Source organism: Apis dorsata, unplaced genomic scaffold (genome assembly GCF_000469605.1).
Source record: "Apis dorsata unplaced genomic scaffold, Apis dorsata 1.3 scaffold_162, whole genome shotgun sequence".
Taxonomy (NCBI): Eukaryota; Metazoa; Arthropoda; class Insecta; order Hymenoptera; family Apidae; genus Apis; species Apis dorsata.
Genome location: NW_006263451.1, coordinates 986645 through 1002361, shown reverse-complemented (window position 1 = coordinate 1002361; position 15717 = coordinate 986645). Strand labels below are relative to the sequence as shown.

The following is a 15717-nucleotide window of genomic DNA, read 5'->3' as shown; positions in this document are numbered from 1 at the left end:
TATATATAATAGATATGAAATCATAATCATCAAATATTTTATGTTTTATGTTTTATTTCTTATATATGTTTTTGCTGTTTTCAACTTTTTTTGAGAGAAAATATTAAACATAAATAAGATATTCATTTATTATCGCGATAAATTATTAAATCTTTATACAATATTAAACGAAATTTTCTCGAAATGTAACACAATACGATACTGGTTCGCAAGAACAAACAAGTTATCTCCGTTATGCTATTAATTACTTAAGGTTCCAAAACGAACGATAATAAGGGGAAGAGTCAGGTCAGAGGAAGATTCGCGGCGTGGTTCCATGGAAAACGGTAACCGTAACGGCTGCAGAGAAAGAAGCGAGTGAATAAAACTCACGATAGGAGAACAGAGACACATAGAAAGGCGGATGAACTGGGCAGACAAAGATTATGCTTGACGTCAGCGCTCCGTAAGTGCAACGGCATTCATGTATACTTCTCGAATATTTATTCGATTGTTGGAATTTCTTTCTTGAATGCGAAAAATACGTTCGACCGAAAAAACTCTGGAATTCAGTCTTATAACATCCACAACGAATTTCGAAGGATTGCAAAAGATAGAATTAATCTCGTTGTCTTTCTCAATTTCACCCGTCCGTGTTTCTTTGCAACTAGGTTAGCCAAGATTGATAGGGAGGCGACATATAAACACGCTTGTATCTCAAAGTTATAAGTTTAAAGCGGGTCTGTAGAGGGCGCGGATCAGTCGTTACGGCTTGGCAAGCAATTTACGAGGAGTTTTTGCTCGAAACCGTTTCACGTTCGCGAAGCAAAACCGTTCGAATTTCGCGCAGTGTATTCCATTACATGCCCGCATTCAGAACGGCCGCGAGATAACCTAAATTTGTTCTTTCACGATCTTCCATTTTCGTGGTATTTACGAGATACATCGAATTATACTGGTAACGTATTTTTATCTCATACTGCGTCCGAAAAATTTTAAATTTAATATCTACGAAGTTTCATGCGTAGTTCGTTTAAAAATTATGGAGTCGAAAAATAATGAATTGCCATTTTTAGATGTTTTAAACTTGACATATCGTTCATCATGACTATTATTGATGATCAATATTGAATTTTTCCTATGTAATAACAAATTTTTTTTTAAGTATTTTTATTTTTATTTCTAATTTTCTTTTTTAAAAATTAAGTTTTAATTAATTTAATTTTTTATTTTTATATAAAAGTTTATAGATAAGGTTTCTATATTATATTTTACTTCAAACATCATTTCAAATGTATAAATAATTTGTCATATAGCTTGTTATAAGTCATAAAAAATAAATATATCGATCGTGCGAACTTTCACGCACGTGATACTATTACTCAATATCAAACAAAATCATTAGCAAACGTATACTGATTTTGATATACAAGCAGACTTAAAATGAATCTGACTAATAACGTTTTCATTACCACAATTCCACAGAAGTTTTTTTACGCTTTCATAAAAGTGCACCTGACCACATTCAGAGAGAAAGTATACGGACTACTTGTGCGGTTCTTGCGAAATTTCAATTCTCATTTAGGTGGTCCTATTACCGTAGTTATTTAGATGATGCAGACTATAGAGATTATTTTACATTTATATAAAAGTTAAAAAATATTTGTACATAAAAAAATGAAATCTGTAATTTCATTTAATATTTTTGTTTTATTTCATTTGAATTTTTTTATAATCGTAAAAAAAATTTAATATTTAAAAGTATACTTCGATAATGAACATTCTAATATATTATATTCTATCTTCTTGTATAAATTATATTTATCTTTAGACTTTCTATTGGAATAGCCGACGTTTCTCGTCGAGAATCAACAAATATTATCCGCATGGAAATTCAATCTTTGTTTTACAAATACAGCATCAACGAGTTATAACATGGTATAACCGAGAAAATCGTTGGCCAACGTGAAGTGCAAACACATCACTAAATGGTAGACATTCTGTGTCTAGGGATTAATGTTTGTCACGAACATAAAATACAGTAGTAAAGCATTGATTCAAATGTTAAGTATGTATTTTGTAAAATTACATCTTGTCAATGAATTAATTTCAAATTTTACTATCTAAAAATATCATAATTCATTGATGATTTATGATATATAGGAAATCAATTAATATAAATAATTAATGCAATTGAAGAAAATACTGTAGTTATTCTTGATATTTTCTTATTAAAAAATAATGATATTCATTATGTTAAAGAATTATTTGAATAATTTATAATTGATTTTTTTGTTTTATGAATATAATTATTTATTCTTCTAAGAGGAAATGGACTTTGCCATATTTTTTTGTTCAACAGAAGAATAACATTCCATTCTTCTTTTCCTTCTATTACCCAATAAAATCATAAAGTTAAGCTGGTAGTAATTGGGATTATAGAGAAAATAGGGCAAGAATAAAAGGATTAGAAGCAGATCGGAGTTGGGTGAAGGTAATACTAATAAAGGCTGTACTTCTAACGCTTCTAACGTGACATATAATGCATATATACACGGTATCATGAATTCCACATAGGTCATCGGTATTATATAATAATTAATTCTGAAAAATATGCATCAGAATATTATTATATATTTATTTCCGATGTTATTTTTGATTTTGTTTTTTACACTGTACACATTGTACAATTGTTTTGAATTATTATAATTCAATAATATAAAATTTTATCAATACATTATTAATGTTTATTTTTTATTCATATATATTTTAGTTTTAGTGCATATTTTAGTTTTTATTAAAACATAAATTATAAATAATATAATTTATAATGTAGCAAAGAAATAATTATTAATATTTAGGAATATTTATAAATGTTCATAATATATCTAAATAATACAATTTTTAAACACAATTTTTTGCAATTTTAATTTCATATGTATAATTAATTATACATACATACATATATATATATATTAATTTGAGATTATTATATAAAAACAATATATAGATTTAAATCTACAATTAATTATAAATTATATATTTTAAAATCCACATTTTCGATTCGTCCTTCGTTATATTTGTTCTTTCATAAACAAACTTCTTCGTTTCAACGAATATAATAATAATAATCAAATATTTATGCAAATATTTATGCAATTTGTTTTTTGTTCCTCGAATCTGTATACTTACAATAAATATATCAAAAGTAAAGAAAGTTCTACTGCTTCAACGACACTGAAAACATGCAATAATTTTTCGAGTCCGCAATTTCCTGTCTACATTTGAGCCGCTACGTCCGTTTCCGCTATACTACGAATTGTATGATAGCGGAGAAGTGTATCGCAAAGTTAGGTTAGGTTCAGACAAACGACATCTTGGCGAACTTGGAGCGGTAATTTGATACTTTAATATTTTTCGTAGCAAGATGACGTTTTGCTTGCTGCACCTGGATTAAACATTAGTATCGCACGTGCTGTGTATCCTTGAGCCTTAACTCAAAGTCCAAGTTTCAATTGTTTTAAAGCGTTCTCAAGTTTCGGATGCAAATAATGATTTATCAGATTTTTTATTATTTTTATTACAATATTATATATTTGATAATAATACCATATATGTATATGAAGTAATTACTTTTATTTACTATATATTTATTGTAATATTAGAAGTTGATGTAAGTTATGTTCATATATCTATATTTATATTGCTTTTGAATTCTCTATTAGCATTTTTTAGCATTTATTAGCATTATTTCTATTACAAGTTTTCCACTCGAGTTTAGCACGTTAAGATAAATCTTATAATATAAATTACTTGGATTTATAAAATCAAAGAAATTATTAATAATAAATATTTAAATCTTGAATTTAAATCTGCATGAAATTTTGATTCTCTTGATATCAAGTTATTTAAATAATTTAATTTCTGAATGAAATTGTTTTGAACATTTAATAAACTGAATAAAATTTCACGAAATGATATCAAATCGAATCACTTTGAAAATAAATATTTTTTACAAATATTCTATTATAAAATATTCATTCATAATAAATAAATCTTTTATTACTTCGGTATCAATTTTATTTTTATTTCTTTAGATATAAATTGATTGAATCAAGTTGAATTAAATTGAAAATGTCATTAGAGAAACATTATTCGATAAATTCGATAAAATTTATCGACTTCTTAGTTTAATTAAATTAGTAATTAATATGTTAACTTTCATTTGATTTGTCTATAAGTCTTATCCTTCTAGCAGGATACAAACCAAATGAAATTGTCTTTCTATTTCATTTCTTTATTTCCTTTTTTTGAAACAGAATGCTTAATGAACGTATAGCTTATGTATGGTATATGACAATGTAGTATATGAATTAAGTAGAAAAATTAAAAATATTTGAAATTTTCTTTTTTTTTTTTTTTTTTTGTATATATAATTCTAATATAAATTCCATTAAAAATGGAAGAAAAACAAAATCAATCAATTTTATTATATGCTATAAAATTGATTTTCAATTTCCTTTGTGAAAACGGGAAACTGTATTGTTAATAAAATTACTCAATATGTCAATTATTTAATAACGTGATATAAAGTCGTGGCGGAAAATTACGAAAGAGAATTATGAGCCGCCAAAGATAATCATCGATCGGCGGACCATAATGCTATAAGACGGAACTGGATTAACCTCGAACGGTATTTGTAGAGGCTCGATCGCATGTATATACTCGAAGTACCGTTTCGCCGTATACCGTAACGCCGCGTGTTGTTATAACGTAGTAAGTAGTTCAGTCAAGTCCCGCTTTCAACTTGCGAAGAAAAGTTTATCCGTGGCACCGCGTGTTACAACTACATTCGTCATCTACGGTTTAACGCTTCGGTCGTCTTGTGAAAAAATAATGAAACTGCGCAGGCTTCAACCGCTCGAAAGATATCACGCAAAACGACAGAAAAAGATGCAATACAAGTTCGACGCATGCTTGAAGCTTTAAGAGATAAGAAAAAATGATCGAGAAGAGGTATTGGAAAATAAAAAACACTATTAGTAAAGTTTTAAAGATTTTTTATCAAATGTAAAAAAATAACGATACTATAATTTAAAACTTAAAGGATTAATATCTCGCAATCGAAAGAATATTGTTTCTCGCGATCAACCAGACGAAAGTATTAAATGGTTACTCAATAAACAGATCGCCTATCACGATGGACCATTGCAGCAGGATATATAATACTCAGTTGCATAGATGCGTATAGTAACAGCATCCTGCGGCCAGTCGGTATTCATGGCACGCTTTACGATTCAAATTCGTTAGACTAATGGTGGACGTGTCGACCGAGACTCGCTCAATTTCGCAGCGTAACGGCTAAAAGTTGGTTACGCGGGTTGCGTCCAGCCTTGAATAAGGCTAATTTACAAGCAGCGACTATACGCAACGGAGGAAAGTTGTAGAGCGCCATCTAGAAATGATGAAGCGAAAAGAGTCATTCTGTAATATTGTGCAGTGTCTAGAACTTACAAGTGGTAAACACTTAATTCGTGACATACGCGTATTGTTGTTTTCCTAGTTTTCTAGAAACTTCTTTATACGTTCTCTCTGTGTAGGATCTTAATGGCAGAAGTGGATTAAAAATGAAATAATGATTACGAGGATAAAAAAGGTATAGCTAGATGAGATATTGATGAGATAAAATGTATAGGGTAGATTGATGACAGTTATTTGTCTAGCATATTATATTTGAAAAGGGATTTGCTAAAGATCTCTATATTGTTATATTCAAATTGTTTTTCGTAAATAAGATGGATTATAGCAAATCTAAATCTGACATTAGAAGAAATTTTTGAATTTTTTTAAAATTTTTTATAATACATTATATATATTTTTTAATTGACAAGTTTATGTTCTAATTGACAAGATTATTCTCTTTCTAATATAGGAGAATGATTTGTTTTTATGATGAGATAAATTAGAATCCAGATTCAAGTTCACTTTAATTTTTGATTCTTTTTAGAATTGAAGGAAAGATTACGAGTTCAAAATGAAAAAACTTTCTACCTAAATTCTTTCCAGAGTCTTCTTTCTTTTCGTCCAAACTTTTACTGCGTCGTAAAACCGTGATAGAGTTGTGTGATGTTAACTTACGTTAAGAATGCCCGGTAATTTTGAAATTTAACAGAGCAATTGTATGATTTATCATTTATGGCTTTCAGAAAATATTTTTTTTTCTATAATTATTTTAATATTAATAAAAAATATATATATATTTTAATATTATTTTTCTCAAATGATAATTAATCTCATAAATTATAATTTATATAATATATTTTGCATGAATCATATATATTTCTTTTTTTAAGAAATCATTAATATGCTAATTATTAAAATTTATATTCGAATTTTCATTTTTTGAATATTATTAATATTTTTGTTTATACCAATTAAATAATTGATAAAAGATTCTATATCAAAATTTCAATATATTATTTGAATTATATATTATTTGAATAATATATTCACGAATTCAAAGTAAAATAGATACATTCTTAATTAAATATAAAATATATTTCCCTTGAAATGTTGAGTGCGTTTGTCATTATCGGAATAAATTTACTATCTTTCCTTCGTATACTCATAAAATAAAATAAAAAAAAAAGAAAAAAACTATAAATGAATAAGATTTCATAGAAAAATAAAGTTTTGTTTTAAATTCATTCTTGTCGACATATTTTTTTGCTTCGATGATGTATAAATTCGTCAAGCAAAAGAAAAATTTCACGCTCTCTTCAACTTTGTATTCATATTCCCTCGTGATTTTTCGATTCGTTGATAGAATCGCGCGATATTTGGCATCTTATCAGTCCATTTCTCGTTCTCTATTTAACGTGAATGTAATTGGATCGATTCCAAGGTTAAAGATATTTCGAAATGTCTATCTTTTTCCCGTGAATCCTCGTCAAAATAACGATAGAAAAATAATTTTATTTTTGTATAAATATTATTAAATTTTATTGACTTTTTAAGTTAAAATAAACAATTAAGTGTAGAATAATTATTTAAATTATTTTTGAACAGTAGATTTCCATTTGGAATAAATGAACGAATAACTTTTATCATTTTAATTACTACTAATTATTATTTGAACGTAGAAATATGTAAAAAATAAATTACATGAATTAACAATATTAAAAAATGAAAAATATTATAAATCTTTTCATATTTTACATAATATTAAATGATATTTATGTACGTATAGCATCCAAATCATGATCCAAGAATCATCACAATATTCAGTTTCAGTCTTAAATTTAACCAACAGAAATAAGGATCGATGGGTTAATAATACTTCAACATTTTTTAGCTATCATGAAATTCGAACAGTAAATAGCTTAATAAACGTTTACAAAAAAAGAACTTATCAAGGTTGTATGCAACACGATAACAAATGAGTTCCTTATCTTAAAATGTAGATAGAAACGTATCCTTGAAATATCAATGCTAAGAATCTTATGCTATACGTAATTCTGAACATCGTAATTTCCAAGAGCTTATTCTAATTGTCTAATTGTTCCTTTATTATTGTATTCTTTAAATTATGCGCATAACTATCATTCACCAAACCTTTTCTCGTTTCGTATTCTTCATTGAATATTGAAACGGTATAATAAGTCCGTTGGAAACAGAACCTCAAATTTTTTTTCTTTTCTTCCCCCTCTCAACGGGCATTCGAAGGTCCTAGAAAAAAGGTAGAGGAAGTGGCAGTTATACCTACGATCGAGATATAGCTGCCACTTCCAGAAGAAAAGAGAGAGATGACGATTGGGTAAGAGAGAAAAAGAGGTGGATAAAGTGGCAGGGAGGGAGGTAGAAGGCAGGCCCAAGGCATTAACGAAGAAAGCTTTCCGAGCGAACGGTTAAGTTAGCCTGGAATTTATGGCCGAGTCGAATCAGACGTGAAACACCCACGGCGAAAAGAGGAAATCAATTCGAGAGCCCTCCCGACTGGTTCTGGCTCGAACGGAAGTCGCGAATCCGACTGTTCCCGCAGGCACAAACGCGTCTCCTCTCCCCCTTCCTCTCCTTCTCCCCCTTTCTCCTCCACCTTTCTCTCGTGGTATCCGGAGTGTGTGGTAGACTCGCGCGTTCCGACTTACACAAGATTACCGTGAGATCGTTTGAAAGAAAAAGAGAAGGGTATTGGTCACGAAGAGTTAAGATTTAGACGCTAGGGAATTTCGTCTAGTTATGAATCTGGCTATGATATTCGAACGTTTTGAGGAGTCGATGATCGTCGTTTTCGATCGAGAATATCTGGAGGGAATTTGGTTGATTGATAGGAAATGGAAATACGAAATTGATGTTGGGGAATAAATTTTATATGATTGATGGAAGAATATAGCTTGAAATAAATTGCGAGATGAAAATCTTAGGTGGAAGTGATGTTTGGTACACGACGTTTGTTTATAGAAAATAAAAAATAGTGTGATTTGAAAATTAGCGATGTTATATCGAACGTTATACTTGGTTACACTAATTTTCTGATAGAGCTTGAGCGCCGTTTAATTCGAACGATAAAAATGGAATCGAGATACGATCCAATTCGAGCAGAAAAGAAGCAGTAACGATGGTAGGAAAAAAGTTTAACGAACTTAGCCAAGCACCGAAAGTAATTCGAGAATGATTAACTTTTTAAGTTTCTGCGCGATAACGTAGTGTCGTCGAGCCAAATTCTCTCTTTCTCTTCTATCTTTTGACTTCTTTTAGTATACTAAAATTTTCTTAGACCTTCAATTTCTTCTCTTGACCAAGGAACCAAATAATTTACATATTATATCCTTCCAAATCCGCTGAGAACCTGTTTACGCAACAAAATTTTTTTTTAAACGTCTACAACTTTTTGAAATTATCTGACGAGATATTAACTTTTTGGTTACATTTGAATTAAATTAGTCATGCATATTTTATGTCATAAAATGACGAATCTAATCGAATTGAACATGCAGAAAATTTAAACTTAGATGTCGTCAATTGAGTCTAATACCAAAAGATGACACATATGCTGTAAGCATAAAATTAAAAGCGAAACGGTCTGCAAATATGCTATTGTTATTTGCCTGAATGCTTTGAAAAATATCAATTCTTCAGAATTATTATAATTCTATATCAATAATTAATAATATTAGAATTTATATATTACGGTATCATTTTAATAAACTTATTAATCATCGCATTTTCTCCAATTATTTTAAATTCGCTTATAATTTTGAAAATTGACTTATCTATCATTTTTTATGATATTACATCAATATAATAAAAGATCATTTAATAATATGAATCAAAAAAATTTTCTTTTACATCGTATCAAGTAGATGATGGATCATTGATAATCTTCAATGGAAAACGAGTTAATCACATGCATAATTATAAATATATTGATTTATAATATTATACATGTTCAAGTTTAGTTCAAACGAAAAGATTATCGCGGATCAATGATGACATGTTACACACAATACGTTACACCTGTTAATGATACACACAGTTAATATCATCAACTGTTCAATGATAAAGCGCTGTTTAATAATGGAGATACGAGGATGGAAAGTTCGTAGTTGATAATCGATGATCCAAGATATATAAGTACGTTATACACGTACATATAGGTGTTAATGATATATGATATTAATGATATTTATTAATGATATATGAAAGTTTAATAATAGTATGAAGTGTTTCATAATAGTAAATATTCCTTGACAGGAAAAATATTAACTGATCCAAATGTTCTCTATGATTTATCAGTGAGCACCATAATAATGGGTGTATTAATTGATAAAAATGAAGATTAATGTTTAATAACTAATGTTTTATTAATTTTAAATTGATAATATATTTTTAATATATTTTTCGATTTCTTTGTTTTTCATTTAAATAAAAATATTGATGAAGTTGCTGAAATAATATTATTAGTAGTTAATTTTTGTTGTTTGAATTGAAAGGAGGAGATTTGATATTGAATTTTGTAGAAAATTATAATATTTATAAATATAGATATATGTATATTTTAAAATTAATGTAGAATTGGTTAGAATTCACATACTGTGATAACTGAAATAAAACGTGAAAGAATTTTTTTAAGCTTTTACAAGTTACGATTTTAAATTAAAGACTGGGTATGTATTTAATCTTCCTGTTTTGCAATTTTCTCTTTTATTTGTTACATATGTAAACTTAGTTGCACAGTTATATTCGCTACTTGAACACCGACAGATGAAGAATGTTAAAATATTGTACATAACTTTTGCATATCCCACATAAAGTGTACATTTTGGTTGTATAAATTAAATCTAAAGTCAGGATTGAAGTAAAACTTAGTTAAAAATGCTGTTTCTCTCTCTCTCTCTTCCTCTCTTAGATCAAAAGCTAATTTAAATAACAAAAGTGACCGAATATTTTTAGCAAAGTAATATGAAATTTAATTAAAATTATATTAACGATAAATATGTAAATATGTAAATATTTTTATCTTAAAAGAAAATAGCATAGAGGTATACGCATAGAGGTACACGAAAATAATTTTATTTATTTATTTATTTTTTAAATAAACAAGTTGAAAATATAAGATGAAATTTGTCATAGAAAGTTTATATTTTGAGAAAATTCACATTAAATATTTGTCTCGAATATTTACAAAACATAAATAAATAAATAAATTGCGACAAAACGACGAAAACGACATCAAATATTTTAAATGCATTAAATAGTTAAAAAATTAAGTTTCAAAATAATAAAATTTTGACGTAATTTCAAGGTTATCTTTTTATCAATTTCTTGCCGACAAAATTACTTACAATCGATAAAAATGACCGAATGTGTTCCGGCACATTGGCGATTCTATTCGGTAAAAATGTGACCGAGAAATTGCGAATCCGTGAAATTTCCTTCGCTTGCAGCTTCGATGACACCAACGAGGATCGCCCTTACAAATAGGGTCGGCGTTAATCCAACCGTGAAGATAATCGTTTTTCCGTTAGGGACGCCGTTGCTTCTCTTCCGGTATGTTGCATCGACGTGTCATGTAGATCTGATTACGTGTGCTCGCATACAGTATGGTTTTGAATGATCTTATTAAAGTTCTAGATGCGTATATGATACGTGGAATTACTTTTAATATGTACACCTTTAACGAAAAAATAGAAAAATTCTTTGTAATGATAGATATTCTAAGATTTCTCATAATAATAAGATCGATTTGAATTTTTTATTTTTATTTTTGTCGTGTATTCAAATATATATAAAAAGAATATGAAAATTATGAAGATACAATATCGTGAATGCTTTGTGGAAATAATTTGACATAGGATAAATTAAATATTTATCCATTATTATATTTTATTTTTTATAATTTATATTAAATTTGCAAAAGAAATAAGATAATATAAAATGGATTCATGATGCCTTATATTTGAATTTAAATTTTTTATATTTATAAGTATATAAGTATTTATATATATAAGTAGAATTATCAATATGATTAAAAATATTTATTATTTATGATTAGTATATTCATTTTAAATATCTGGTCAGAATTCTTACAAATATTTATTATAAACTTTACAAATATTTTTATAAAATTTTACAGTAATATAATAATATAAATTTAATGTTGAATTAATAATTGAATAAAATACAGTTTTATTAAAATTTAAAAAATGTTACCCTTTTTGAACAGTAACGCATATATATCTTCATAATAATTCTGATTCAGTACTTTCAGTACATAGAGCTCATCGAAGATTAAAGACAACCCCGGAAAATCTAAAATATCCTATATAATTCACTTATGTTATCATACATGTAAGTGCAAAAAGACGAGACCTACGCTCTGACCACGGTAACAGAGATGTTCGCTAAATTTCCTTATCGATCGTCCACCGGTCGGTGACCCCTGTAGCAAAAGCGAATCATCGACTCTGGGGACGTTATAAGCAACTATGAATTCGCGTTGGCGTTTTCATAGGTTATACTAGCATAAAAGAAAAATTGTCGTTACAATCTATCATTGATCCTATTCTCTTCTCCTCTTCCGACGTGAAAAAGAAAAAAAAAATAACAGGAAAAAAAAGCGGAATAAAAAAAAAACCTTTCGTCCATTTCGCGAACTTCGTTAAATGGTCCACGATAAATGTTTACTATACACAGCGATTCTGGATCGTGTTTCGTTTCAAACTCCATAGGTTCGTTTCTAAATAGACGTTCGTCCCTTTTCTCTCTTTCTTTTCTTTTTTCGTTTGCTGTTTTCCGTATTTTTCCCTTCTTCTTTTTTTTATTTATTTTTGTTTTTATTTCTTTCTCTTTCTTTACCCATGTTACCCGTAAATTTCTGTCGGTATTTTCGGGAGGCGTGCACGAGAGGACCGCGCATGCGCATTCACGATCGAAACAATGCCTCTATTTCCATCGTGTTTCTGGCGCAACCGGCTTTTCGTAAATTCGAACCATTAAATATGGACGGACACGTCTACGTTTATGGGGATACGCGGTTTGGATCGATCGTACTATCGAGAATCGAATCTACAGCAGGAGGCCTGTTTGTCAATCGGAACTGTCTTCTCGTGTCTCGCTTCGCATTCGATCAATGACACCAAAGTTTATGCGTGCGTCGGTATGTATAAAATGAAATACTGTGTATTCGATATTTCATGTAACGTATATTCGATATTCTATACCGACTTGGAATATATATATATATTTGAAATTTATAAACAATATTTTTTAGATTAATTTTGTTTTCACAAATAATGCATTTTTACTATCTTTTCATTGAAAATTTTAACCAAACAAAACAAAAATTGTACTTTTTGGAAGAGAAAGGAGAAAGCGATGTTGTTTTTGAAAGATAGAAAGTGGCGTCGATCGACGACCATCCAACTACGTTATTATTACTCTTCTGATTAGTGGTGCGCGAGATGCTAAGAATAGCATTGAAAGTAAATTGATCGCAAACGTTTTAGTACGATGCGTTTCTTAACCAAGTAAAGTGCTTTACCATGTACTTAATGTCTAAGGAGCTTTACCCTCCTTTAGAAATTAATAATAATAAATCACCACGTTTCTTAAGAGAGTAATGATTTTATTGAATTATACGATTGAATTATTGATTTATATGATTTCAGTAATTAGAGATCGTAGAAGATATATATATTAATTTATTCTTATTTTATTATTCTTTTATTCCTTTTTTCTAAAAAGATTTTCAATTGCATATTGCAAATATCGTTATATTATTATTTAACATGAATATTCAATTATTAGGAAAACTTTTTTATTAGTTTATTAAATTATTATGAATTATTAAGTTACGCAGGTATCGATAACAGATTGTTCCTTTGACGAACGTGCTACCAACAGTGCTTAAGGATTTCGTGCTCTTGGTGTTTAGCAAACAAGCTTCGCATTATGTAAATCTGGTTGAGGTAAACTGTAGAGATCCGTGATGGCATAACATCGGTGCGAATGTTTGTTGCCACTAGCGAGAAGGAAGAACTTTTAGAAACTTATCACTATTTAATTGAATTTTAACTATATTTACATTTGAATATAATTGAACGAGAATTTTAGTGAAATATGGAACATTATCTCTGTTTTCATCTATTAAGTAAAAATAAAATCATTATTATATTAATTTTTCAGAAAATACAAAAAAATGATATATCGTATGTTCTATTTTCTATAAAAAAATAATTGTTAAATCTAATATTCTATCAAACAATCGTACATTATTAATCTAATTCTTTATTTTGATTTATATGATATTTAATATTTTTAATTGTTTCATCATGTATTTTAATTTTCTTTTTAAATTATAATTATAATTATTATCAGATAATTTTTTATAAGCATGCGTGTGAAGATTTAAACATTCAGTTTATAAAAATCTTAAACCATTAGTGAATTGGATCGATAAATTGTGTAACATATTCGAGAAGGAAATAAACAGAATAGATTAAAATATCTTCGTGCACATAAAACTTGGATCAAATTCAAATTCATTCACAAAATAATAAAACATTTTCTTTTGCCAGATGATCAATACTTTCGTACAGAATTATACCTTTAGAATAGCGAAAGATTGTTTTTCAAATCTTTATAGATATTATAATGCACTTCGTATCACATGAAACTATTAATTTTTTTGTACAATGAAATTCACTCACTCAGTGAATTCATTTTATAATTTTTATATGAAAATATTTTCTAAATTTGATTTGTAAACTCACTACGGTAGGTAGATTTAAAATTTTGCCATGGTATCATATTTCTATGCTATCGTTATTGGAAAAAGGGAATATATCGAATGCAAAAAAAAGTTAATAGATTCCATATACTCCCTTCTTTTTGAAGACTTTTTAAATTATTCAATATATAGCGAATATTTCATCGAATAAAATCCATATATTATTCGAAACAATATTAATTTAATATTAATGTAATGAAAAAATTATTATTTATTGATGTATATATTAATGTTATAACATTAATTTTAATCTAGTTCATTTAATATGTATATATTATCGTGTTATATTTGAATGTGTTCGTTTAATATAGTTGTTGTTCAATCAATCAATTAAAATATTAATTTTATATTAATTTTAAATCAATGTTTACGATACCGATAAATCTTTCTTTTTCTTCTTCTTTTTTTGTAGAAACTTTTCTAACATTCTGATTCTTCGTACAATAAGAAGATAGAAATCTTATCGGCCGAAAGATGTGAAATTCGTGGTAGAAAGTAGGTTTATCCTCGCTATCGTACATTGTTAACGCAAACCTTATTGCTAAACTCGGCACGGCTTCTAAACACCGGATGTTTCATGCAACATTTAAGAAATCTCGGTTACGAAATTAATTTGGTCGTGACTTGAAAAAATAATGCAAAATTCAAAAACGAATCGACAAATTGGTAATTTTAAAATTCAAATTCTTTTTTCGTTTTATATTCATTAAAGCATCGAAATGTGAATTCTTTTTATAATAAATCAAATTTTTTATAATTATTTTATAATAAAGATATATATGGTATATATCTTTCCTAAATATGCATATAATTTTTGAATCCATCAATGACAAGAATAAATAAAGAATTTAAATAACAAATGTATTTATTATACTTTATGAGAATTAAAGAGTCAATGATTAACAGCCACATTAAGTTTCGTTCAATTATTCGAATCTTCAAATGGATTAAAAAAAGAAAGAAAGAAAGAAAGAAAGTAGTAAAGGTAAAATAGATATAAAAATTATATATTTCGCTTTTCTTTCCAACGAGTTCCAACACTCACGGTTATCGTATCGCATAAGAAAAGTGAAAACGCTTCCTCTCTCACCGGGAATTGAAATGATTCGACATGAAAGTGGTTGAAACTGGATGGTATGTGTTGTATTGTTGACGATCATCAAATCCATTCCAGGAATAACGATTCCCTCACTTTCACCCGTCATCGTTTCTTACCATAATTCCCCGGGGATAATTAACGATCGTCAGAAAAGGGCTTCTATATCGGATAAATTTTCTCTCTTTCTCTCTCCTTTTCTCTCCTTGGCTGAATCTTTGCTCAACAAGCTAATTAGTCGCGGATAATTATTAATTAAATAAATTCCATTCAATCGTGATTTATTCGTGAGATAACTTCATTTCTCTCGAAGAATTGATTTAATTGTTGAGAAACTATTAAATAGAATAAA

General features: G+C 28.1%; 1 protein-coding gene and 1 long non-coding RNA gene across 2 annotated transcripts in view; both read left to right on the top strand.

Annotated features, from left to right (window-relative positions):
- LOC102679653 (ubiquitin-like protein 3) overlaps window positions 1–15717 on the top strand; it is a 71254-nt gene that overhangs the window by 10710 nt on the left and 44827 nt on the right. The gene's annotated exons all lie outside the window — the stretch shown is intronic.
- Window positions 11610–15717, top strand: part of LOC116185349 — an 18233-nt gene continuing 14125 nt past the window's right edge. Inside the window, exon 1 of the long non-coding RNA XR_004150189.1 lies at window positions 11610–12637. This is a non-coding gene — a long non-coding RNA (uncharacterized LOC116185349). The remainder of the gene's footprint in view (window positions 12638–15717) is intronic.